The sequence below is a fragment of the Giraffa tippelskirchi genome, chromosome 1 (assembly GCF_054371585.1).
Source record: "Giraffa tippelskirchi isolate mGirTip1 chromosome 1, T2T-mGirTip1v1.2.pri, whole genome shotgun sequence".
NCBI lineage: Eukaryota > Metazoa > Chordata > Mammalia > Artiodactyla > Giraffidae > Giraffa > Giraffa tippelskirchi.
In genome coordinates, this window is record NC_137275.1 from 88,331,154 (window position 1) to 88,356,465 (window position 25,312).

At 37.0% G+C, this 25,312-nt stretch overlaps 1 long non-coding RNA gene across 1 annotated transcript in view; it reads left to right on the forward strand.

Moving 5' to 3' along the window:
- LOC145530298 (uncharacterized) overlaps window positions 1–25,312 on the forward strand; it is a 141,516-nt gene that overhangs the window by 91,887 nt on the left and 24,317 nt on the right. Inside the window, exon 2 of the long non-coding RNA XR_014071656.1 lies at window positions 9,333–9,431. This is a non-coding gene — a long non-coding RNA (uncharacterized LOC145530298). The remainder of the gene's footprint in view (window positions 1–9,332; window positions 9,432–25,312) is intronic.

Consider the following 25,312-nt stretch of genomic DNA (forward strand, 5'->3'; position numbering starts at 1 on the left):
TTGTAAATACATATTTAAAACCATATATTACATGATATGATTTATAATATAAATATTGCCTCTTCACATTTTAGGAATTAATTTTATTCAAAGATTTAGTTATATATTTGATATCAATAACTTGTTTTCATTGTTTAGTCACTTTCTGGGGTGCCTAATAATTGTCCAGAGAACATTATGTTGACTGTAAGTTTTTTTGAGACCAAACTGTGTAGCCCACCAAGTGCTGTCACTAGAGACTTTTCAAAAGTCTCAGTATATATTTCCATATTATTTAGGCAGTTGTTTATTCATTTACCTTGTAGGTACAGATATATATATATATTTGTGATCTCAAATATGTGAGTACTAATTATTTTGGCTCTAAGTTTTTTAAGGTAAATATTAATTGAATAGTAAATTACTTTTATAAAATGTGGAAATATATTTTAAAAAATGATACAAGGACCACTTAATTTAAGGCATAAAACAATGCCTTTGTCGTTGAGCATTATGTCTGTTCTCCCCAGTGTCATACCCCTTTCTTTAAATTTAAAAATTAAAAATTTTTTTTTTTATTTTGTATTGGAGTGGAGGAGAAAGGGACGACAGAGGATGAGATGGCTGGATGGCATCACCAACTCGATGGGCATGGGTTTGGGTGGACTTAGGGAGTTAGTGATGGACAGGGAGGCCTGGCATGCTATGGTTCATGGGGTCGCAAAGAGTCGGACACGACTAAGCGACTGACCTGAACTGATAGCCAATTAACAATGTTGTGATAGTTTCAGGTGAACAGTGAAGGGAATCAGCCATATATACACAAACATGTATCCATTCTCCCCCAAACTCCCCTCCCATCCAGGCTGCCATATAACATTGAACAGAGTTCCCTGTGCTGTACAGTTGGTTATCCATTTTAAATATGGCAGTGTGTACCTATCCATCCCAAACTCCCTAACTATCCCTTCCCCCCAACAAAAAAGACTCACAGACTTAGAGAACAAACTTATGGTTGCTAGGAGTGGGAGGGAAAGATGCGGGGAAAGCATACCCCTTTCTTCATTCTCAGAGATACTGAATTTGTTTTCTTACCCACATTTCTTCTTAAGCTTGTTTGGCTGTTTATTTATTTATTTTCATCTCAGTAATCTTATTCCTGAGATTCACCCTTGATATTGTGTGTACCTATAATTCATTAATTCATTCATTTACATTGCTGTTGGTATTCCATTACATAAATACAACATGATCTATTTATTCATTTATATTAGTCAAGGAAATAGTGCTAATTCCTGTTACAATCTCAATATCGCAGTTGCTAAATATAATACAAGGTCATTGAGTTCTCATTTCACAATCTGATGTGGATCAGTGCGTGTGTTTGGTGGGAGGAGGAGAGTGAGAAGTGTCTGCTCCATGTAGTCATTCAGAGATCTCTCACACATTATCATGAGGCCAAATTCATGACTTTAAAGCTATAACTGCATCACCCAGTCAGTAGGGAAAGAAAAAAGAAGTGTAGAGAAGGGATTTTGACCACTTGAAACATAGAACTTCTGCTCACTCTCTTTGATGAAAAATAAAGGTTCCATTTTGACACAAGGAGACTTGAAAATACTTTTTTTTTTTTTAATGTGTGTGCTCAAAACAGGAATAGAATTATTTAATGAACAGATTGCATTGTTTCTTACACTATCTTCTCTTCTAGTCACTAAATACACATTTTATTCTACTTTCATTCTCATCCTCTTTCTAATAGAGGCAATCTAACATCCTAAAGCTAAAAATCCATTTCCTTATTCTGTCTTTTTCACAAGACTATGTCTTAAACGGCTTTGGTCCTTCAACAACTTTCTCAATGTTATGTCTTACTGTTTGGTTTCTGGAAGTGATCAGATTTTCCAGTTCTTCAGGGTTCAAAATTTGTTGACTCTGTTTCCTTGCAAGTCAGCAAATTTTCTCCTGGGCTTATCTATTTCTCGTAACAGCTAGCTGCCCCCATATGATGGTTCTTTATAGTAGTTACAGAGGTAACTACTTTCTATTATGTATAAGGCTCATTGTTTTTAACCTCCTATGTCAGTGGTCCCACCACTCAATATCCAACTGCTCAGCTAATGATGGATATTTAAGGATTTGTTAAGGCAACATCTCATTTCCAAGTACCAGTTGCTATATTAGTCAGATTAAACTAAATTGTTGCTAAATAGATCAATGTGAAAATCTCAGTAGCTTAACATGCTTATTTTTTACTCACACATCAGTCTAAATCGGGGGCTTCCCTGGTGGCTCAGCAGTGAAGAATTCACCTGCAGTGCAGGAAGAACAAGAGATGTGGGTTTGATTCCTGGGCTGGGAAGATCCCCTGAAGGAGAGCATGGCAAGCTACTCCAGTATTATTGCCTGGAGAATTCCGTGGACAGAGGAGCCTGGCAGGCTACAATTCATGGGATTGCAGAGTCAGTCAGGACCGAAGTGACTTAGCACCCATGCACTTACAGTCTAATTGGATATTTGGTGGTAACTTTCCCTGTGGTAATAGAGGAGCTCAGCTTCTTACTTCTGTGGCACTGCAATCTTGAACGTGTGGCATGTGTAGAATGAGAAAAGCATATGGAAGGTTGCATGTGGCCAATGGATCATTTTTATAATTTCTATTCAGAATACCTCTGTATTATAAAAAGTTTAAAATGGTAAGCATTAAGTGTTTCTCTTTGGGGGTGGTTTTATGGGTATCTAAAATTTTCTTTCTTTTTTGCCTCTTTAATTGTTCCAGGATTCTTGGAGGAAAGATTATGTCCCTTTGTATCAAGGAAATGTTGTAATTGAATAACTTGCCTCAGAAATAAAGGAGTAAATATTATGTTATAAACTAAGTATCAAATATAAGACTGGTTAGAAAGGTACATTTGGAGAAAGCTTTTGACTACTTGGATATTTTCAATAAAAAGTTGTTTATGTAATTCTTCACTGCTGCAGACATACCTCATTGATTTCAGACTCTAAAAATGGACATTGGGAAGTATTAAGAGTATTAATGCTTTTTGTTTTTGTCTTTGTGTGCCTTTGTAGATCAGATGCGTAACTACTTTTCTGCCAGGTGCATTCTTGAATCCTTTGTTTCTACGTTTCTTAGAGAAATTTCACACTTCATTTCAATAAAAAATTACTTAATGCCCATTGTAAGCTTATTACAGTGAAGGTTAAAGTAGAAGCTTAGCATGTGTGTCTTCTCCTGAGGTCCCCCTACAAAATGAATGGCATTATATGTGGAGTGGTGAAGAAAGAAAGCACCGAGTGTGAAAATTATAACAGGCAAATTAGCATTTAAATGGAAAGTTGCAGGTGTGGAAGAATTCTCCTGTTTTAGGATTTTAAAACATGTGTCCCTGATTCCTCTTTTTTACCTGACCTCACATCTTTTGAAAATTATGCTTTTGTAGTCAACATGAAAAAACGTATAACCCCATTCAGTGACATCATGAGTCAATTTACACTTTGGCAGGTATTGAGCAAATTTTGTTGTTCTTGGTATTGGTTAGGGTGGACTTGTCCTTTGTGGCTTGTTTCTTATCACAAGTGTAGCAGAAGCAGGAAATGATCTGAGATGTTTATTATGTTTTGTGTAGGAATGTGGGAGGATGCAAGAGACCTTGAAAGTATGGTTAGAGTTGCCCCTGATTTCTTGTTTCATTTCTTCTGAGGGAGCTGTGCTTGTCCTGTTATCAGGTTTGGGGTAACCAGAAGGACCCAGATTAAAAACTCAGAAAAGAAGAGCCAGCTCCAGGAAATGGGAGGAAGTCTAGAAAGGAAAAAATCTCCAGGATGGTGGAGTGGTGGACATATTAAGGAAATATTGTAGTTAATCAATATTTTTGTTTCAAATACTTATTAAAAGTGCTAATCTAATTCTACTAGGGGATTTTGAATATATAGGGATTTTAAGTAGAGATAGATGCATACTCTATAATGTCAATTATATCTGAATACAAATAAAGATGAGACTATTAAGATAAAGTAACAAGTATGGAAATAAATTATGCATAGTTCTGTAGTAAAGTATCTAACAGTAAAGTTAATTTCGCTATTTGCTGGTCAAATCAAACCTCTTGTGTTTGCAGTTACATGTAGTATAAATTTCTTATCATGAGACTGGAAATATTTGACAGGTAACTGGTTCTGACAGCAGTTTTACAATGGGATGCCCATCTATGAAGAAAATAATGTTACAGAATATGACTTGAACACTAAGACTGTTTTAGCTAGTTACAGAGATACCTACTTCATAGCTTTATAACTTTTTTCCTGAGCAATAAAAAAATGTCTTCAATGCATACATTATACATTTCTCTCTTTGATTTGTATTGCCACAACCTATGAATCAGTAGTTAGTTCTAAACTTGTTTTTAGATGAAGAACCCTTTTGATAATCTGATGAAAGTTAGGAAGCTCCTCTCTAGATGTAAATTATATAGCAAATTTCTTATAGACTATCAGGAGCCCCTTTCAGACTTCAAATTAGGTAACTCTGCTCTCAATCTATGATTCTTCATGTTGGTTTGAAAAGTCTGGGAAAAGCGACGGCCTTCGATCTTGCCCTGCCTCATCCATGGCATCCACTCTTCCTCTCTTAGTGCTGTGCAAACAACGTGGAGATGGAAGGGAAGTATTTAATTTGAGGATGCTATCTCTCTGGAATAAAAGTAGAAAATCATTCACTTTTTTATCCATCTGTTAAACAAATAGTAGATAGTTATTATACAAAAAGCACTTTTGTTGTCACTATGGGGCATATGACGTATAAGATTATCAAAGAAACCCAGAAGTTCTATCAACACTGTTAGTTTATTTAAAAACCAGAGAGTCAAAGTGTTATAAAGATGGGTTTATATTAGGTACATTTACTTATACTGAGTAGCATGTTGTATGCAGAAATGCTTCATAAGTTTTAAAATATCCTTCGAATATTTTAATTTTTATCTCAGTGTTGGGAAACTGAAGCCAATAACATCACAGTGAGTAAAGAAGCCAAGACTTCATATAGGGAAGAGGATTTACAGACTCAAGGACCTGAAAACAGACATGAGCTAAGGCAGAAAAATAAATTGATTATGCAATTGTTAACTACAAGATTTAACAAATACTTTCTGAATGATAGTATTAATTAATATTCAGCAGATGTCTTGTTCAAGTATAAACCTTATGAAAACCAGTTATAGAAATGTAATTGATAAATGCAGTTTAGTTGTAGAATATAGGTTGGTCTATACTCTTTCATTTCCTTAAAATAATCATCCAGGGAAAAATAAGTCAAAACTCTCAGAAACTTTCACACATGGCAAAATCTGTTATGGCAGATTTTCTAATAGTATTAAAACCCTAGTCTTGATAAGCCACCAAGAAACCAACAGAAAGAACACTCAAATTAATTCTAAGAAATATGTATTACTATATGATAAGTTTCCTTGGGCTGCCATAAAAAATTACCACAAACTTGTTGATTTAAAACGACAGAAATTTATTCTTTCACAGTTCTGGAGGCTAGACATCCAAAATCAAGATTTTGTCATAGCCATGCTCCCTCTGAGGGCTCTAGGGAAGAATTCTTACTTCCTTCTTAACTGTTAGTGGCTCCCAGCAATTGTTGACAGTCCTCACCTTTTATCTACATCACTTCAATCTTGCCTCCATCTTTACATGGCCTTCTTCTTTGTCTCTCTCTGTGTCTTCTCCTTTCCTGTCTTTTTATAAGAGGTGCATGCTAATCTGGGATGATTTCATCTTAAGATCTTACCTTAAGATGCAAAGATTCTTATTCCAAATATCTGCAAAGATCCTTATTCCAAATAAGTTCACATTCTGAGGTTCGATGTGGACAAACCTTTTGAGGAGCATTGTTCAACTCACTATACTATTCCACTGATAAAAACATTTTTATATTGATTGACCTCTGAAAAGAGAGGACAAATATTTTATTCTTTTAAAACTCAGAAGTTATTCCTACAAATTGGTCCACCTGAGGAGTGTGTGAAGGTGAAATGGCACATGTTTCTATCTTGTAAAAGTTTCAAAATCTTGTCATATAAATTCATGCACAAAGGCAAGGACTATTTGAATTATCCTGGCACAGGTAAATTGTGTGCTCATAATTACTGCAATGGAACTTTCCAGTTGAAATCTACTGTGCTGTAAATAAAGAGCTTATGTTGTTAAGAATATCATGTGGCAATAGAGAGTTAATCTTCAAAGCAACATTTAAGGGTTGCTTTAATATAAAATGTGCGTCCTTTTTTGTTTAGGTGGGCTAAATAGTATGATCAAGATACTGTTATATTGCAGTGACAGAAACCCAAATAAACTAGTTTTTAAATGAGACTTATTGAATCATGCATGTAACCAAGAATTCCAAGAGGGTGATGTTCTCTTTAAGACCACTATAGATTCAAAGAATTTTATATATATATGAGCTTCCCCGGTGGCTCAGTGGTAAAGAATCTGCCTGCAATGCAGGAACCACAGGAGATCCAGGTTTGATCCCTGGGTCAAGAAGATCCCCTGGAAGGGGTGCATGGCAACCCACTGCAGTATTCTTACCTGGAGAATCCCATGGACAGAGGAGCCTGGCGGACTATAGTCCGTGGGGTCGCAAAGAGTCAGACATGACTGAAGTGACTTAGCACGCATATATATATATATACACACACACACACACCACACACATACATATATGTGTGTGTGTGGTGTGTGTGTGTGTTTTTCTTTTTTTTGGTCTATCTCTCTGTCCAATATCTTCTCCATCACTTGGCTCTGTTTCTGTTAATGTGTTGACTTCCTACAATAGACTGGCATCTCCGTGTTGTGCATAGCCACAGAGAGCTTTAAAATTGTGTCATTCCAATTTAGTGACCACTACTGAGAAAGGAGATGGTGCCCATTCTTACAGTTTAGCAGAATGATTCTGATTGGCCTCGGTTATGTCACCTTCTAGTTTTCAGGTCAATTATGTGGTCAAGGGGATGGGATACTTTGTCAGACTCAGCTTACAACATCTGTTACTATGGTTAGGTTGTCTTAGTCAGTTTGGGCTGCTATAACAAAGTACCATAGACTAGGTGGCTTATAAACAACAGAAACTTATTTCTCACAGTTCTGGAACCTGATAGTCTGAGATCAGGGTGCCAGTATGGACAAGTTCTGGTGAGGGCCCTCTTCTGAGTTGCAGACTGCCAGCTTCTCTGTTTTCATGTGGTAGAGAATAGAGAGTAGAAGCAAGCTCTTGGGTGACTTTTATAAAACCATTAATCCCATTCCTGGGGGCTCCACCCTCATGGTCTCATCTAATCCTGGCTACCACTCCAGGGCCTCGCCTTCTAATACCATCTCACTGGGAAATAGGGTTTCAGCATATGAATTTTGGTGGCATATAAACATTTGGTCTATAACAAGAGTTTAGTGAAATGTCATGGCTGGAAATATTTAGTTACAGAGTAGAGTAAAACTAAGTCAGCCATATTGAGATTCAACATATGAAAGCGTTAGTACCAGCTTCTCACTAATAACATTAAACATTTTCTATGTTGAACTTTGTGGAGATTCTGAAACTACTGATAATGAACTTTCCAAATGCATGTCTAAATAACTGCTATTTATTATTATTATTTTTTGAGAAAGACCCTGAGCTAAAACACTATGCTTCCTCTAGCTTAGGCATGACTTTTGGAAGTCTTCCTTCAAAAACATTTAAAAGCATTACTGTTAAGAGTGGATTAACTATGACATTTGGAAATGTCAGAGGTAATGTTGGCTATGGCAGTACCGGCCAAAGCATCTCACCTATATAGAATATAATTTTGAGGGAATTAATTTTGGGTGCTCACAACATTGCTAGACTTCTCTTTGTCTCTCCTGTTTCAGCAAATAGATTTTAGCACTGAAGCAATCCACTCCTTACAAAGCAATTATCATTAGAGAATGTCACTGCATAAATTGTAGGATAGAAGACACAAAGAGATCTGATTAGTGGCTGATTCAGAAGAGGCAAGCTCATCCTAGTATAGCAGAGTGCCAGAAATCAAGAGCTCATATACTGTTTTTCACTTCTGTGAACTAACCTTGTTAGAGGGACAGATTTGAACAATGGAAAGATTGATAGGATTTTCCAAAATTCTAGAGATACTCAATTGGAAGGGAAACACTTATAACATTCATTTAAAAATAATTGTAGCTGGTAGGTTTGTTTTATACAATTGATGCGTTCTAGAACATAATATCAGAGAAGGCTATGGCACCCTACTCCAGTACTCTTGCCTGGAAAATCCCATGGATGGAGGAGCCTGATAGGCTGCCGTCCGTGGGGTCGCTAAGAGTCAGACATGACTGAACGACTTCACTTTCACTTTTCACTTTCATGCATTGGAGAAGGAAATGGCAACCCACTCCAGTGTTCTTGCCTGGAGAATCCCATGGATGGAGGAGCCTGGTGGGCTGCCGTCTATGGGGTCGCACAGAGTCGGACACGACTGAAGTGATTTAGCAGCAGCAGCAGCAGAACATAATATGGATTGAATTAGCTAGTAACTGATATTTATTGACTACTTCTAAAGACCAGTTTCTGTGCCAAGTCCTTTGTAAATCTAATATTATTAAATCCTCATAGAATGATTATATATAATGATTTATATATGTGTGTGTGTGTGTGTGTATATATATGTATGTGTGTGTGTATATATATATATATATACATATATACATATATATATATACATATATACATATATATATATATATACTAAGTTGCTTCAGTTATCTCTGACTCTTTGTGACCCTGTGGACTGTAGCTGGCAACCTCCTCCTTATGTCCATGGGATTCTCCAAGCAGGAATACTGGAGTGGGTTGCCATGCCCTCCTACAGGGGATCTTCCTGACCCAGGTATCAAACCTGCGTCTCTTATGTCTCTTGCATTGGCAGGCGGGTTCTTTACCACTAGTGCCACCTGGGAAGCCACCCGGGAAGACTATAATTCTCATTGTACAAATGTGAACTCTGAGAGAAGTTTTGTAAGTTTTTCAAACTGACCCTGCTAAAGCTGAAATGAGAGTCATACCCAGATTTATTTGACTCTGGTATATAATATATTAGGAAAACTTGATAAATTTTACATATCTCTATATTGGATTCTTTTGTAAAGAAGTCATGTCATTGTTCATGTGTAGGTTCATGTGTAGATTGATACTCAATAAAATTAAATTTTATTGAAATCAATTTTTTGATACACATCATTCCCGTAAATTTTACCTCTAAATATAATCAAAGAGATGCTGGATGTTGACCTCTTCCTCTTTTTTCAAGGTCAGCAATTCTTTGACCCAAGTCTGCACACTTAAATAAGATGGGAGATGAGTTTTGAATGCTGCTCTACAGAGTTGTTAAAATTCCACTGGAGGTAGGGTGAGTAGATTTAGCAAATAAAAATATAATTATATTTGAACTGTTGTTTATATGAAATTCAGATTATAAGAAAGAGGCTCCAGAGAAAACTTAATGTAACAAGATCTCCCCTGTAAGAGATCGTGTGGCACAGACCCGTGAGTCACAGCAGCATAGGGAGAACATAGCGCTTATTATACCTCTTCTTATCTGGAAATACTAATTTGAGTTTCTCCAACTTGAATCTCTTTGATGTTTGCTTGTGTTCTGCTTGAGTTCCTCTTTATTTGAGGTTTTAATCCTCAGTAGTTTAAGTTCATCATCAGTCAGCATCTACAAACCTAATTTCTTATTTCAAGTTATATTTCCTGGCCTGGATTCTGTATTGCAAATTCCCATGCAAGGCAGGTGCTTTTTTATTGCACTTTGGCTATTATCCACAGAAATATAAAGCAAAAAATGAAAGGCAAAACAGCAAAGAATAAGGAAAATTGGTAGGAATAAAGTCTAGAGCTTCTTATTGGAATAAGTAGCTTGTTGGAGAAATTGGGATTAGTTACTAAGCCTAGTAGATGCAGATCAGATGGTTGAGAAACCTGAACACTCTGGAAAAACTGAGAGGTGGATGATGTAGAAGATGAGCTGGTCATGTTCAGTTCTCCTAGGCTAGAGGTTTGGATAATCAGAGATGGATCATGAGAGGTCAGAATTTTCAGGAGCTGCTTTGTCCAGGAATGGCCCCACTTAGTTTTAAAGGTACAACAACCCCTAGTATTCTGTGAGAATACTGTTCAAACAATAGAGAAAAGCTCTTCACTCCCATCCACATTTGGATAAGAATGGCTCTTGCTAAAGAAGAGTCTTTTGACTTCTTTGAAGAATAAGAAGAATTAAAGATATCTATACTGATACGCGACCACCTGCAAGCCCATCCAGGGAAGAAAGAGGCTCCAGAGGAAACTTAATGTAACAAGATCGCCCCTGTAAGAGATCGTGTGGCACAGACCCGTGAGTCACAGCAGCATAGGGAGAACATAGTGCTTGTCTTACCTTTATGTCTTTATGAGTTACACACAGATACAGACATAAACACACTCGGTTTTTGTCCAAAGATGTCAATATTAAATACAAATTTGAATTTTTTTTAGAGTCTCCTCATTCACTGCTAGCCAACTTATACATTTATCCATTTTCTACTCTGGCACTGTCTCTTGGTCCTGCTCTTATTTGCATTCTCATTCTGGCTTTTGTGAATAGATGTATGCATTTGGAAAACAAACTATGGAAAACTCTTAAAGAGATGGGACTACCAGACCACCTCACCTGCCTCCTGAGAAATCTGTATGCAGGTCAAGAAGCAACAGTTAGAACTGGACATGGAACAACAGACTGGTTCCAAATTGCGAAAGGAGTATGTCAAGGCTGTATATTGTCACCCTGCTTATTTAACTTATATATAGAGTACATCATGCGAAATGTTGGACTGGATGAAGCACAAGCTGGAATCAAGATTGCCAGGAGAAATATCAATAACCTCAGATATGCAGATGACCCCACCCTTATGGCAGAAAGTGAAGAACTAAAGAGCCTTTTGATGCAAGTGAGAGAGGAGAGTGAAACAGTTGGCTTAAATCTCAACATTCAGAAAACTAAGATCATGGCATCCGGTCTCATCACTTCATGGCAAGTAGATGGGGAAACAATGGAAACAGTGACAGACTTTAGTTTTTGGGCTCCAAAATCACTGCAGATGGTGGCTGCAGCCATGAAACTAAAAGATGCTTGTTCCTTGGAAGAAAAGCTGTGACCAACCTAGATAGCATATTAAAAAGCAGAGACATTACTTTGCCAACAAAGATCCATCTAGTCAAAGCTATGGTTTTTCCAGTAGTCATGCATGGGTGTGAGTCGGACTATAAAGAAATCTGAGCACTGAAGAACTGATGCTTTTGAACTGGAGACTACTCTTGAGAGTTCCTTAGACTGCAAGGAGATCAAACCAGTTAATCCTAAAGGAAGTCAGTCCTGGATATTCATTGAAAGGACTGATACTAAAAGCTGAAACTCCAATACTTTGGCCACCTGATGGGAAGAACTGCCTCCTTGGAAAAGACCCTGATGCTGGGAAAGATTGAAGGCGGGAAGGGAAGGGGATAACAGAGGATGAGATGGTTGGATGGCATCACCGACTCGATGGATATGAGTTTGAGTAGCTCCAAGAGTTGGTGATGGACAGGGAAGCCTAGCGTGCTGCAGTCCATGGGGTAGCAAAAAGTCGGACATGATTGAGTGACTGAACTGAACTGAACTGAAACATCATACAAATGCACTTTGAAAATCAATCTGTAGAAAATTAAATAGAACTTAGCTTATTCACTATGACAGAATTTAATACTTTTTTGTGTGAATTATAAGGAGATTTTTATAGGGAGATGATGTTGGAATACAAATAACCATAGTCCTATTAACTTCAGCTAGAGCAGGTAGAATAGCAAGTGTTAAGTCAGGATCCCCAAAGTTATGGAAAAATTGTAAATTGTGATTCCTCCATATAATATACTGAATTGCTTTTAGTATAAATTCCAAAATTCCTAACCTGATTTTTTACGTCATTTATAATATGGTCCCTGTTTACCTCTGTATCTAGATCTTTCTTCATTTCTTACAACTACTTTGTATCTCAGCCATACTTACTTACTTCTGATCTACCTGCTGATTCTCAAATTTGAAGTATTCTTCCATCTTGGCCTTCCTATAATCTGTTTTCCTGACAGAATAACATTTCCCACCCTACTCAACACCTACTTAATTTTCAGGAGTCAGCCAGCTTGTGCCCCCTCTGTTCTTATCCCTATGTTAATTAATTCTATATTTCTAATTTATGTTATAATAATTATGCTATTATTATAAGAATATCTTCTGTATTAATCTTTGAGTGTCTTTTGAAACTAAGTACCTCTTATTCTTCATTGTGTATATAGGGCCTATGAAATTTCCCAGCCCACAGCAGGCACTCAAAAAAATATTTGTTGAATTAATGGAGCAAGCAAAGATGGACAGACCCAGCTATATTTGGGTGGAGGATATACAGTTTGTAGAAAGACCATGCTATTTCAAGGATACACTAATGTAATTCAGATATAATAGTGCCAGTGGACAGCCTCTGATTTTAATCTGTACAGTCTTAAGACTAAATACTTTCTCATATTTTACACACATACACACACACACACACACACAGAGTACATCCACGCACACAGAGTACATCCACACCCACACACCAACCCTCCCATATACATCCTTTTGCCTCCTGCAAGTATCTGGGGAGGGGAGATCATATGACTGTGTGAAATAAAAGGTGTGAATGAGAAATACAGATTTCTAACTGCTCCTCTATAGATAGTTAAGTTCTATTTTTCCGTTCTGCTAATAAAACAGTTGCCTTTCATGTCTCTACTCCTAGCTTCCAAAATTTGGGCTATATATATATATTTTTTGTGGTATATTGTTGTTTCAAATTCTCTTTGGCCTTGTAGATTTTAATATTTTTTATTCCTTCGTGGACATTTTAGTTGATTTTGGGGACAAGTAGAAAAAACATGTGTATCAATTCCATCATGCTTAAACACGTATTTTCTGCTTAAGCATCTTACATAATTTTTAATTTAACATCTTCCTAATATTTAGGTGGTTTTGAAATATGTGTTTATGTCATTAAACTCTGCATCTAGTTGCTGGTGGTGGAGATATCATGTGTGGTGTAGGGAAGTCAGCTTACAAGAGCTGATTGTTAATTAAATGGTTAATTTTCATGAATTTTTGTGAATCAGTTATATGCACAATGATTATTAAAGTTATATAGCCTTATTATTAAATAAAGTATATCAAGTTCAACCCCTAGGTTGGGAAGATCCCCTGGAGAAGGAAATGGCAACCCACTCCAGTGTTCTTACCTCAAAAACTCCATGGCCAGAGGAGTCTGGCAGGCTACAGTCCATGGGGTCACAAAGAGTCGATTATGACTGAGTGACTGAACACAAAGTTAATGAAAGCTCAAGTTTCATCACTTCCTCGTTATTTTACCATATTTTCCTATTATTATATTATGTAATCATTATATAATTATAAATATTAATATATATTATATAATTTATAATTACACATATGTTATATTGTTTTTATATCCGTTTTGTATGCAACGTAGAAATACCACATATTGGTGTACTACTGTGTATCTCTGTACAGTAACATCACTTTGGTAGCTTGAAGTGGGTTATGGTGGGGGTTTTTATACCACAGGAATCTGCAGATGCTGAAAAGAGAGTTATTTTTTCCCCTCCAGAAACCTAGTTGCTGAATATTTACCAGCAACTCACTGTTACGTATCCTTCCAAGTCAAGGAGTCAAACTCATCACTTGCACCCATCATTTAGATCATCCTCATAGCTTTGAGATTTGTTTCATTTTCTTTCCTTTTCTCCTTCCCTCTTTTCTCTTTTTATTTTGTCCTTCTTTCTATCTTGCTTTCCCCCTTTCCTCCCTTCCTTTCTTCAGAAGTAGAACTCTTATAATGAAGTTAAGCATCCATTAGCCAGAGTATGGCTAGAAATGGGCAGGTTGCCAGGAACCAGAGCATCATGAGGTCTTCCTCTACTGCTGCTCCCACCTACTTAAAGCCAAGGACAATCACCATGACCTTTGTGCACTCTGCCCTAGATATCCTGGTTTTATTCTCCAAAGTGACTCAGTGTGTTTGTATTAGGTTTCATATCCTCCCTCTGCATTTTCACCCCCCTTCACTGACTTTTGTTGTTTGGGCCTGAACTTTCTCCCATAAGGACACAGAAAAATGAATAAGCTTTTCATGCATTTTTAGACAAATCTTGCTTCAATAATGCTATATATCTTTGAAAATAGTCTTTCTCTGCCAAGATGCCAATGATTAATTTGTAATTTTCATTTTATGAAATAAGCATCTCGATCATTGTTCTGGGTGATTTACCCCAAAACCACCTGTGATTGATATAATTAATAATAATTTCATTTTGTTTAGGTAAAAGAATTTTTCTCAGAAAAGGCACAATGCTGTACATGGATTGTACTTTAGGCTCTAAATTTACATGAAGAGAAATTGAAAGTAATAACATGAAACAGGGCAAAAAATTGCAGGTTTTATAAGTATGTGTATTTTTCGTATGAAATGAGTATTGCAAAAACCTTTTCCTGAAGGGATCGTCTGTTACTTTTTCTCAATTATATATCAATTATGTATTAGAGTTGAGAGTGAAATAATTCTAAAGTATTTTCATTCTCTTTAAAATGGAAAGCAATTTGGTAAAATATACAGACATTTAATAATTCATAAGTTAAATGGTAAGGGTATCAATTAGATTAATAGAAACATAAACCCCAAGAGTTAGAAGGAACTGTAGTTATTAACTATTTGTAGTAGACATTTTTGATCATTTATCACTTGTTCTTTTCCCCCCTCCCCACTTCAAATAGGACACCAAATTCCTCAGACAAGAGGATTTGCTATAAATAATCATTTGCAGGTAGCTGGGCTGTAACTAGTGTAAACCAATCCCCTGAACTCTTTCTTCTTTGCTGGGTGCTTGATTTGTTAACTAAGTTAATGGTATGGAAAAGACAAGCTCACCTATCCTCTGGAAGCTGAGATATACAGATGTGATGCCTGGAATTCCTGAAACCATTTTGTACCACAGTGGGGCCAACGTGAAGATATAGCTGATCCAGAAGAGAAGGCAGTGAGAAGACAAGTGGAGCACAGGTTCCGATCAAGTTATTCCTGAGGACTGCCTCACGTGTGGAATTCACAGTCATGGAAACCAATGCATTCCTATGTAGTAAATTTCAACCCATTTAATTTCAGTTCTGTGTTGCCTACAAGTTAAAAAAAAATCCTAAATGATACCATCTTCTAATGTTTTCTTTCCCTAAATGAAAATTTTTTTATTTGGAACAATTTATATCTATTGCTAAAGGTTTGGATCCATGATTTTAACAGTTTTTTTGCATTCCTACTATGTGCCAGATTTTGTGGCTGGTTCTGTTTTTATAAAGAGCAGAAGACATGCTCCTGCTCTTGAGGAACTTAGGTCCCATTGGGAGAATATGTATGCATTAAGTATGTTACTGGGTAAAAAGTACTTATGGATAGAGGCACAGAGTGATGTGGATACATCAAGGAAGACATCAGCAGTTCTGTTTGGAGTGGTAGGAGGAGTAGGAATTTCTCAGTTAAGGAAGAAGGGATAGGCCCTTCCAGAAAGAAAGAACTTTCTTAAATAGAAAAGCTATAAAAATGCATAGTGTATGTGGGGATACCTTAATATATGGCCCAAATGTACATTGGGTGTATGGTGGAGGAAGGGATAGTATGAACATATTAAATGCTACATACTAAAGAGCACAGGAGATTTTATCAAAGTTTAAATTGTATTTCTGTCAAAAGTATTCGGTGTAAATGATTATGTAGATCAAAATATATCTACTCTAGGAGAGATGGCTGTTCTCCATGTATATGAAGAATCAGTGCCATATTCTCTCTTTTCAGCAACAAATTAAGAGTAATTTTTAAGAAAAAAGAATAAAAAGAAGATGTTTTCCATTTTAGCTTGGCATTTTGTATCAGTGCAAATAAGTTAATAGTATCAGTCAAGTAGATTAGTGATATAATGAAGCAAGCACTGAATGAGAAATTATGAGTTCACTCTCTAGGTCTGTTTTAGTTTAACATTCAAAAGGCATTTATCTTCTATGAATGTTGATTCCCTTCTCTGTAGAAACAAGGAGCCAGTTCTCTATTTTTCAGATACCATTTATACTTCTGAAAATGTAACATTTTACAATAGTATTATAACTTCAAACTTTTTTTAAACCTCAAATGTGATTCCTGTTGGCTTTTTGAATTATTTTTATACTTGTTTGATTATGAATTATTATGTAAGTGTTCAGGTGGAAGATGTATGGAGTGAAGGAAGATGCGTAAAGCATTGGTAGACCCTTAATCCATTGTTCTCATTAATATTTCCCCTTATGTCTTCTTGTACAAAAGTGGTGCCACTAACTCACCCAATGAAGAACATATACTTTGACATAGTGTAGGACTGCAAGGAGATTAAACTAGTCAGTCCTAAGGGAAATCAACCCTGACTGTTCACTGGAAGGACTGATACTGAAACTAAAGCTCCAATACTTTGGCCACCTGATGTGAAGAACTGACTCATTGGAAAATACTCTGATGCTGGGAAAGATTGAAGGCAAAGAGAGAAGAGGGCAGCAGAGTATGAGATCGTTAGATAGCATCATTGAATCATTGGATGTGAATTTGTGCAAAATCTGGGAGGTAGTAGAGAACAGGGGAGCCTAGCATGCTGTAGTCAATGGAGTTGCAAAGAGTTGGACATGACTTAGCAACTGAACAACAATAACAAGGGATTTATTTAAGTGGAGTGATCATTGGACTCCATCAAGTCTCTTTTATATGGCAGTCAGTGACCGAGGGTTAGAATGACATCAACTCACTGCTTCTGAAAAGTGACAACAACATTGTAGAAAGCCTTCTTGGGTGGGGACAAACTCCATATCCATTCTTCTCTTCTTCTCTCTTAATGGATCTCTAATTTTATTTGGAGCTGCAGTGAATCCAGTTAAAACCCATAATCTCCCAGGTTGTTTGCAGCTAGATATAGCCACATGATTAAGTTTTACTAATGAAATGTAAGTAGAAATATTATGTGGGATTTCTCAGAAGTCTTAACTGGAGGTTGCATACTTTTCTTTCCTCTTACTGTCCTGCCTGCTACCTGTAATGTGGCCAGAGCTTGAGTCACCATCTTGAATGAAGAGTAGCAAGCTAAGAATATTAAAGTAGCAGTAGAAGAATCTTGGATCTCTGTATTACTTATCCATAGATTTAATTTATATGAAATAGACATAATGGGAGTTTGAGATTAACATGTACGCACTGTTATATTTAAAATAGATAACCAGCAAGGACCTACTGTATAGCACAGGGAACTCTGCTCAATATTCACTAATAACCTAAATGGGAAAGTAATTTGAAAAAATATATACTTATATATGTATAACTGAATCATTTTGCTGTATATCTGAAACTACCACAATGTTGTTAATTAATTATACTTCAATATAAAATAAATTTAAAAAGTACAAATATTTTATTACTAAAAAAAAAAGAAATAGAAACAAACTGCTGTGTTGTTCAAGACATTTTGGTTTTTCTTCCAAATGTATCTGAATCTAAATCTTAACCAATATTGTGCAAAATTCAGCACCAAATTCTTTCTTGTTTTCTTTTTATATTTCTTAACGCTGTTCTTTTTTTCTCTCTCTCTTATCTACTTTCACAAGCCTGACCACCACCACTGCCAGCACTGTCCTTAGCCTGCCACCTCTAGTTCAGTTCAGTTCAGTTGCTCAGTTGTGTCCGACTCTTTGCGACCCCATGGACTGCAGCATGCCAGGCCTCCCTGTCCATCAACAACTCCTGCTGCTACTGCTGCTGCTGCTGCTGCTGCTGCTAAGTCGCTTCAGTCGTGTCCAACTCTGTGCGACCCCACAGACGGAAGCCCACCTGGCTCCCCCGTCCCTGGGATTCTCCAGGCAAGAACACTGGAGTGGGTTGCCATTCCTTCTCCAGTGCATGAAGGTGAAAAGTGAAAGTGAAGTCACTCAGTCATGTCCGACTCTTAGCGGTCCCATTGACTGCAGCCTACCAGGCTCCTCTGTCCATGGGACTTCCCAGGCAAGAGTACTGGGGTGGGGTGCCATTGCCTTCTCCGAACAACTCCTGGAGTTCACCCAAATTCATGTCCATTGAGTCAGTGATGCCATCCAACCAGCTCATCCTCTGTCGTTCCGTTCTCCTCCTGCCTTCAATCTTTCCCAGCATCAGGGTTTTTTCTAATGAGTCAGCTCTTCACATCAGGTGGCCAAAGTATTGGAGTTTCAGCTTCAGCATCAGTCCTTCCAACGAACACTCAGGACTGATTTCCTTCAGGATGGACTGGTTGGATCTCCTTGCAGTCTAAGGGACTCTCAAGAGTTTTCTCCAACACTATAGTTCAAAAGAATCAGTTCTTTGGCACTCAGATTTCTTTATAGTCCAACTCTCACATCCATACATCACTATTGGAAAAACCATAGCTTTGACTAGATGGACCTTTGTTGGCAAAGTAACACCTCTGCTTTTTAATATGCTCTCTAGGTTGGTCATAACTTTTCTCCCAAGGAGTAAGAGTCTTTTAATTTCATGACTGCAGTCACAATCTGCTGTGATTTTGGAGCCCAAAAAGTTAGTCTGCCAGTGTTTCCACTGTTTCTCCATCTATTTGCCATGAAGTGATGGGACCAGATGTCATGATCTTTGTTTTCTGAACCGATTACTTAAATTGTTGCTTGCATACTGCCAAGTCACTTCAGTCCTGTCTGACTCTTTGTTGCAGTGGTTTCCTAAATAGTCTATACAATCCAATCTACACTTCTCCTATATGTTTTCCACCTTTTGGTCTCATCAGTGTTTTCAGAAAATAAATTGGTTCAGATTATTACTTACTCCTCTTCTAGGCTGAAATTCTACAGAGATGCTATTGGTCTAAATGTTTGTCCTCCCACAAATTTCATATGTCGAAATTCTGACCCCCAAGTTGAAGGTATTAGGAGGGTGGAGCCTTTGGGAAGTGATTAGGTTATAAGGGCAGAGCCCTGTAGATCTGTTTTAATTTAGTTCAACATTCAAAAGGCATTTATCTTCCCTCAGATTAAAAATGAGGGTAGAGCCCTCAGGATTGGGATTAGTGCCCTTGTTAAAAACGACCTCGGGGCTTCCGTGGTGGCTCAATGGTAAAGAATCTGCCTGCCAGTGCAGGAGATTCGGGTTCAGTCCCTGGGTTGGGAAGAAACCCTGGAGAAAGAAATGGCAACCTGCTCCAGTATTCTTGCCTGGAAAATTCCATGGATAGAGGAGCCTGGGAGGCTACAGTCCATGGGGTCACACAGAGCCAACACGATTTAGTAACTCAACAACAACAACAAAAGAGACCTCACAGAGCCAGCTCTTCCCTTCTGCTGTGTGAGAATATACGGAGAAGATCTATCTTGGAAGTAGGGTCTCACGAGACAACGATGTTGCTGGTGCCATGATTTTGAACTTCCTTGTCTCTAGAACTGTGAGAAATAAATGTTTGTTGTTTATAAGCCACTCTATTCATGGTAGTTTTGTTATAGCAGCATGAATGGACTAAGATAAGAGGTTTTCCAAATATAGTTAGGATAAGAGACCAAAATTCTTAACATGTTTGTGTTAGTTTTCAATGACTGCCACCACAAACTAGGTGGCTTAAATAACAAATATATTTTCTCACAATTCTGGAGGCTAGAATTCTGAGATTAAAGTTGTTAATGGAGTTAATTTCTTCCAAGGCCTTTCTTCTTGGCTTACAGATTGCTGTCTTCACATGGTATTCCTGCTGTGTGTGTTTGTTTATATTCAAATCTTTTCTTCTTGTAAGAGCACCAGTCATATTGGATTACAGCCCACCCCAATTATATAATTTTAACTTAATTACTTCTTTAAAGACTTTATCTCCAAATGCAGTCTCATCCTGAGGTACTTCAAATGAATTTTGAAAGACACAGTTCAGCCTTTAACAATGCCCTGTAATGTCTGAATCCTGTTCCTATGTGTTGTACGCCATTGAAGCCCCCATGCAAAGAACACAAGGAAAATTTATTTATCCTATAAACTTTCTGGGCAAGGGAGCCTCAGTAGGAACATTTTGAAGAGTGCCTATAAAAGTGGCCTGGGAATTGGTTAATAAATTTGTAAACTAGGCAAGTAGTTGGAACAACCGATATTTCTTTTGTTATAGCACAGGAGTCTGTCATGAGTTGATGTTCAAAATATTAGAGTACTTGAGCTTGTATTATTATGTTGCACATCATGATTAGGTACAGCTTAAATGTTATAATAAAGTGTTATTCTGTGGTTTCTGTGATTTTCTATTTTATTTCTCAATGCTCTTCTCCACTTCTGGTCATTATTTAGCCTAAACTGAAGAAAAATGCTTTGCTTTCTGGACATGTGATTGATCAAGATCTGTATTCAATGGGTTGTGAGTCATTTTGATGTCTTATAGTGTCAGAGTTTCTTGCTGTTTTTTGTATAATGATCAAATGGCATGACAGTGGTGGCAGTTGCTCAGTGCAGCACAAACACCAATACAAAGATTTCTATTAGAGTTTGTGAAGCACTATGAAGCTATGATTATACTCTTGGAAACAAAGGTCATGAAAGTATGCCCCACAATTTATTTGGATCTTACTTATATAAGCAAGTAGCTTTTCCCTTCAATTTGGATGTTGATTTTTCAGCTTTGCCAGTGTCTAAAGATTTAGTCCCAAATCTGGTGTATGTCAAGGATAAGAGTCTCAGGAGTAGCACGGCTAAAGAATGGATGTGGTTAGCGGTAGTTTAGAAACTGGAAATAACAGAGAGGGAAGAAAGTGGCAAAGAAGATAGGTCTAAATTTATCATTTACATGGTTGCAAGGTGGGCAAGTCACTGAGCTTCTCTTACGGAGGAATGTAGTCTTTCCAAAAATGAGATTTGTAGGATTCTGAAAAATGTTTTATTAAAAACCCACTCCATTTCCCAAGCCATTAGGACTTATTTAAATTAACAAGATACTGAGTGGAATCATCTCTATTCTTAAATTACTACTTATGCCAAAGTGAGAATAAAAAGGACTAAGCACCCCATTATCAAGCAGAAAGCCTAACTAGAGTCAACTACCCTGTGCCCATCCTCCATTCAGCCCCCAAAACAGTTAAGGAAAAGTCTGTGGAGGAAAAAGAGAAGATGCTGGAATACATACATCAGTAGAGAATACAGTACTTGTGCAAGAGGTTGTTCCTTTCCATTTTGGAAACAAAGAGAAAGGGTCCTAGAGAAATCTCTGATTGTGGTTGGAGATGCCTGCAAGAAAAGAGAATTAGTAGACCATCTCCTGGCTGTGGCTCATCTGCTTAGGGAGGGGCCTGGTTGATCCTCACTTGTATCTATCTGATCCAAAGAAAAGAGAATTGAAGAGAGGACAAGAGGCAGAACTAGATTGGCAAAATCTGTGACAAGTTTCTTACAAATTTAATAGATTGTACAGATAACAGTTGGACTCAAGCCCTCTTGCCAGAAGTGCACCAAAGAGGGTAGAGGTGGACTGAGAGTTGATGGAAGAAGGTGATCCAGAACCAGATCTTATTTCAGGGAATTCTCCAGTGGGGAGTCCATGCAGGGCTCTTGTGAAGTATTCCTGTGCAACCCATGTGAGAGTCAGAGTGTAGACATTTGTCATACAGGGAGGAGAAATCACAACTGTCAGTGCCAGTCCAGGGCATCAGTGACCTGTAGGCAGAGTTACATGATCTCATCTCATCATGTAAGCACAGGACATTTTAATTTCCCAGGATTCTTCTACCTTTCCCCAAAATGACTTCATTGAAACCTAAAATTGAAGAGGAGGGTGAGGAGTGTTAAGACTAGACCACCCCCTCCTTTCCATACAACTCATATGGTCACAGATCTAGCCTCATTGGAGGAAACGGAAAACTTGGAAATGGATGTGATCTTGGAGTTGTAAAATGGACAAGACTAAGTCGTTAATAATCAAAAGTGCTTGGAGACAAATAAAATACTTAAAATGTTATTAATGAACAGGAAAGAGGGTTTTGTCAATGGATTTTTTTTAAAAATCAGAAATTGGAAAAGAATTGTTTCATTTTTATACCTCCAGGTGTTAAAGAGTCAGCATACTAATTGCATAAGCCCTTTCTTGCCTTGATTTGTGGGAGTCAACTCATTCTTCATTATCTCAAAACTGTGCTGCAGACCCTCCCCATGGTAAAAGTTGACATGGGAGTGACGTGCCTTTTTGCATTTCCTGGTCCAGAGTTATGGTACAGTTTTTAGCTGTACAGTTTCTGATTGAATTTGGCAATAATGTTCTCGCTCTACTCTACTTGACTTCCTTTCAAAAACCCATCTCAACACTCTTTCTCCCAGAGAAGTAATGAGAAAAATTGCAGATGTATTTTATCTATTGTGAATAATTCACCATTATATTCTACATTTCACTCTGTGCTTTGTCTTACAACCACAGTAAATCTGTGAGCAACTCATTTCTTCTTAGTCACACATAAGTTATGTTATATGCTAAGATAAGATTTCATGATATTGTCTCGAAGTCCTAAAACGTTATTTGCCTAACCAGAGCCTGACACTTATTTTAGGGAGCTAAATGCTCTCTTGCATTTTTGCCTTTAGGCTTTGATTTCTGCATACTGGCAGGCATTATGTCTTCAGTTTTATAATCTTTCTTATTGACAGAGAAAAAAGGATAAAATGCTGCTTTCCCACTGCCAGCCATCAGCAGGACACTATTTGTTTTCAAAGCAGATCTTTTCTTCTCTTGGTTTTTTTTTTTTTTTCTGTTGTTGTTTCTCAACATGTTATAAAGCTTTATTTTTACGGCCTTCAGCTGTCTTCCTAATCAGCTCATTATGGTGTTAGCCTTTCTATGATGATTTTTATAGAATGATACCATACTTTGATATTTATCCTTTGATATGTACCCTGTTTATTTTTATTCTTTGGTATTTTGAAGATGTTGGAATGTTTCTAGTATAACTACATTGCTTTTACTTTTCTCATATGCCTAATTAGCCATTTTACAGTTAAAATTTCTTGTTTAGATACCTAACCTGCTTAGATTGTATTATTTTTTTCTGTCTCAGATACTGACCAAATTTGCCTCCTTATCTGTCATGAGTCTTAAGATGCTGCCATTACTTTCTGGAAAATTGGGGTTGCTTATTGAAAGGCTGATTTAGGGTATGAATTTTAACAAATAAGAATATATAATGCAGTTTTGCAAAAATAGTTGGATTCTAGATTTGTTAAAAATGTGTCACTGATTCCATGAAACTTCCCTGGTGGTCCAGTGGCTAAGACTCTGTGCTCCCAATGCAAGGGGCCCAGATTCGCTCCCTGGCAATGAGATCCCATATGCCACAGTTATGAGTTCGCATGCTACAATTAAGTCAAATAAGTAAAATAAATAAATATTTTTGAAAATATGTCACTAACTTCTGCTCCTGAGTCTTCTGGTCTTCATCTTATACTCTGCTTCTTTTGGCTAAAAAGACACCCATGCTACCTCTTTGGATAGCATGGCTGATACAAGCAAATCTATGCAGGAGACAAGTCTGTTAAAGTCAGGGATAGAAAATGGATAACAGTTACTCAAGCAGGACAATTATATTATAAAAGTGATTTTTGAGCAACTTTGTATCAGCAGGTTGGAACACAATGAACTGTGGGTGTGAACTGGAAAGGCAGTGGAGGCAGAGAGAGCAGCTCTCTGGGTAAGGCTGTGACAGTCAGATGTGTGTGAGGTGACAGAGCCTCTGATGGTGAGGAAGACTGAGGGAAAGGAAAGAGAGGCCAATCTCAGGCAGCAGCAGAGGGGCAGTTGAGTGTTGGAGACACAGAGGAAGAAGAGAAAATGTAATTCTAAAGTCTGGAAAGAGACAGTTCAGAGAGGTGAGGAAAATTGGGAGGGTGTGTTTATTTAAAATAGATGAAGAGATATAAATAGAAATACTTAGTTTCACAGGCCACTAAGCCATGTTTCGGATATGTTAATATATATTTCATTCAAAGTCAGAAATTTTTATATCAGTCCTTTCTTTTTATTATCTTGCTTCTGATATTCAGTAACACTGTATGTCAGAACACTTCAACCATTATCACATCACATGGGTAAAAGTTTAGCATTTTTTATGATGTGAAGTGCTTTGTAATCATAAATAATCTTTAGACTTGATGATAAAATACTTCAGACTGCATAAAAGAAATGAGAAGGGACAAGAGAAACTGAGTAAAGGAAACAAAAGTAAAATGATCTATCCTCCAAAATTCTACCACTTGGAAGAAGATCAAAGAGGGTTGAAGAAGACTGTAATCTACTGCTATTATATTCTAATTTTTAGGCAAATGTTAATTTTGAATCATGAATTTTTCTGTGAAATGATCCATATGTGAATGAATGCTGAAGAGACTTTAATAAAATTATGACTTTAATTGAATGATTACAATTAGAAATTTTACTTTTAATAATTAAATGTTTATAATGGAAATTTTAATCATCAAATTAAGATAACTAACCTTACCAATAAATATCAACAAGTACCATAAATACCAATAGATATAAAAGAACATGTTGTAAAATTTCTACTTTCTGTCAGAACTCATATCATAGTTGACAGCTTTGATTTATAGCAGAGTAGGATCATATAAACTGTGAAAGCATCCTGACAGCAAGGATGAACATAAAACCACTTTATGCTTTTTATTATATATATTTTACTTTCATTTATTCAAAACTGTGTATAAAACTCCTATATTCCCCTTCATCAGCAAGTCCTATATTAAGTGATTAAGAACTCTCCTGGACAAAGAGAAACAAAAAGATTGTCCTTGCCTTTTAGGACAATTATTTGATTCTCATTCCATCACAGTTTCCTGGAATGCTTATTAAATAAGCAGATGACTGAATGCCACCCAGATCCACTGAATTAAAATTTGGAGTTTAAGTCTAGGAATCTGCATCTTTAATAACTGCTTTAGACAATTCTTATGCTCCCTTATGTTTGACAAACTTTGTTCCAGAAATCACAGTATGTAATGTGAGCAATGATTAACGTACATTAACAGAACATGAAATGATGAATACAATCATTTTTAAGACAATGAATCTTTTTTATTACATTCATAGCTTAGCACATGGATGAATTCATAG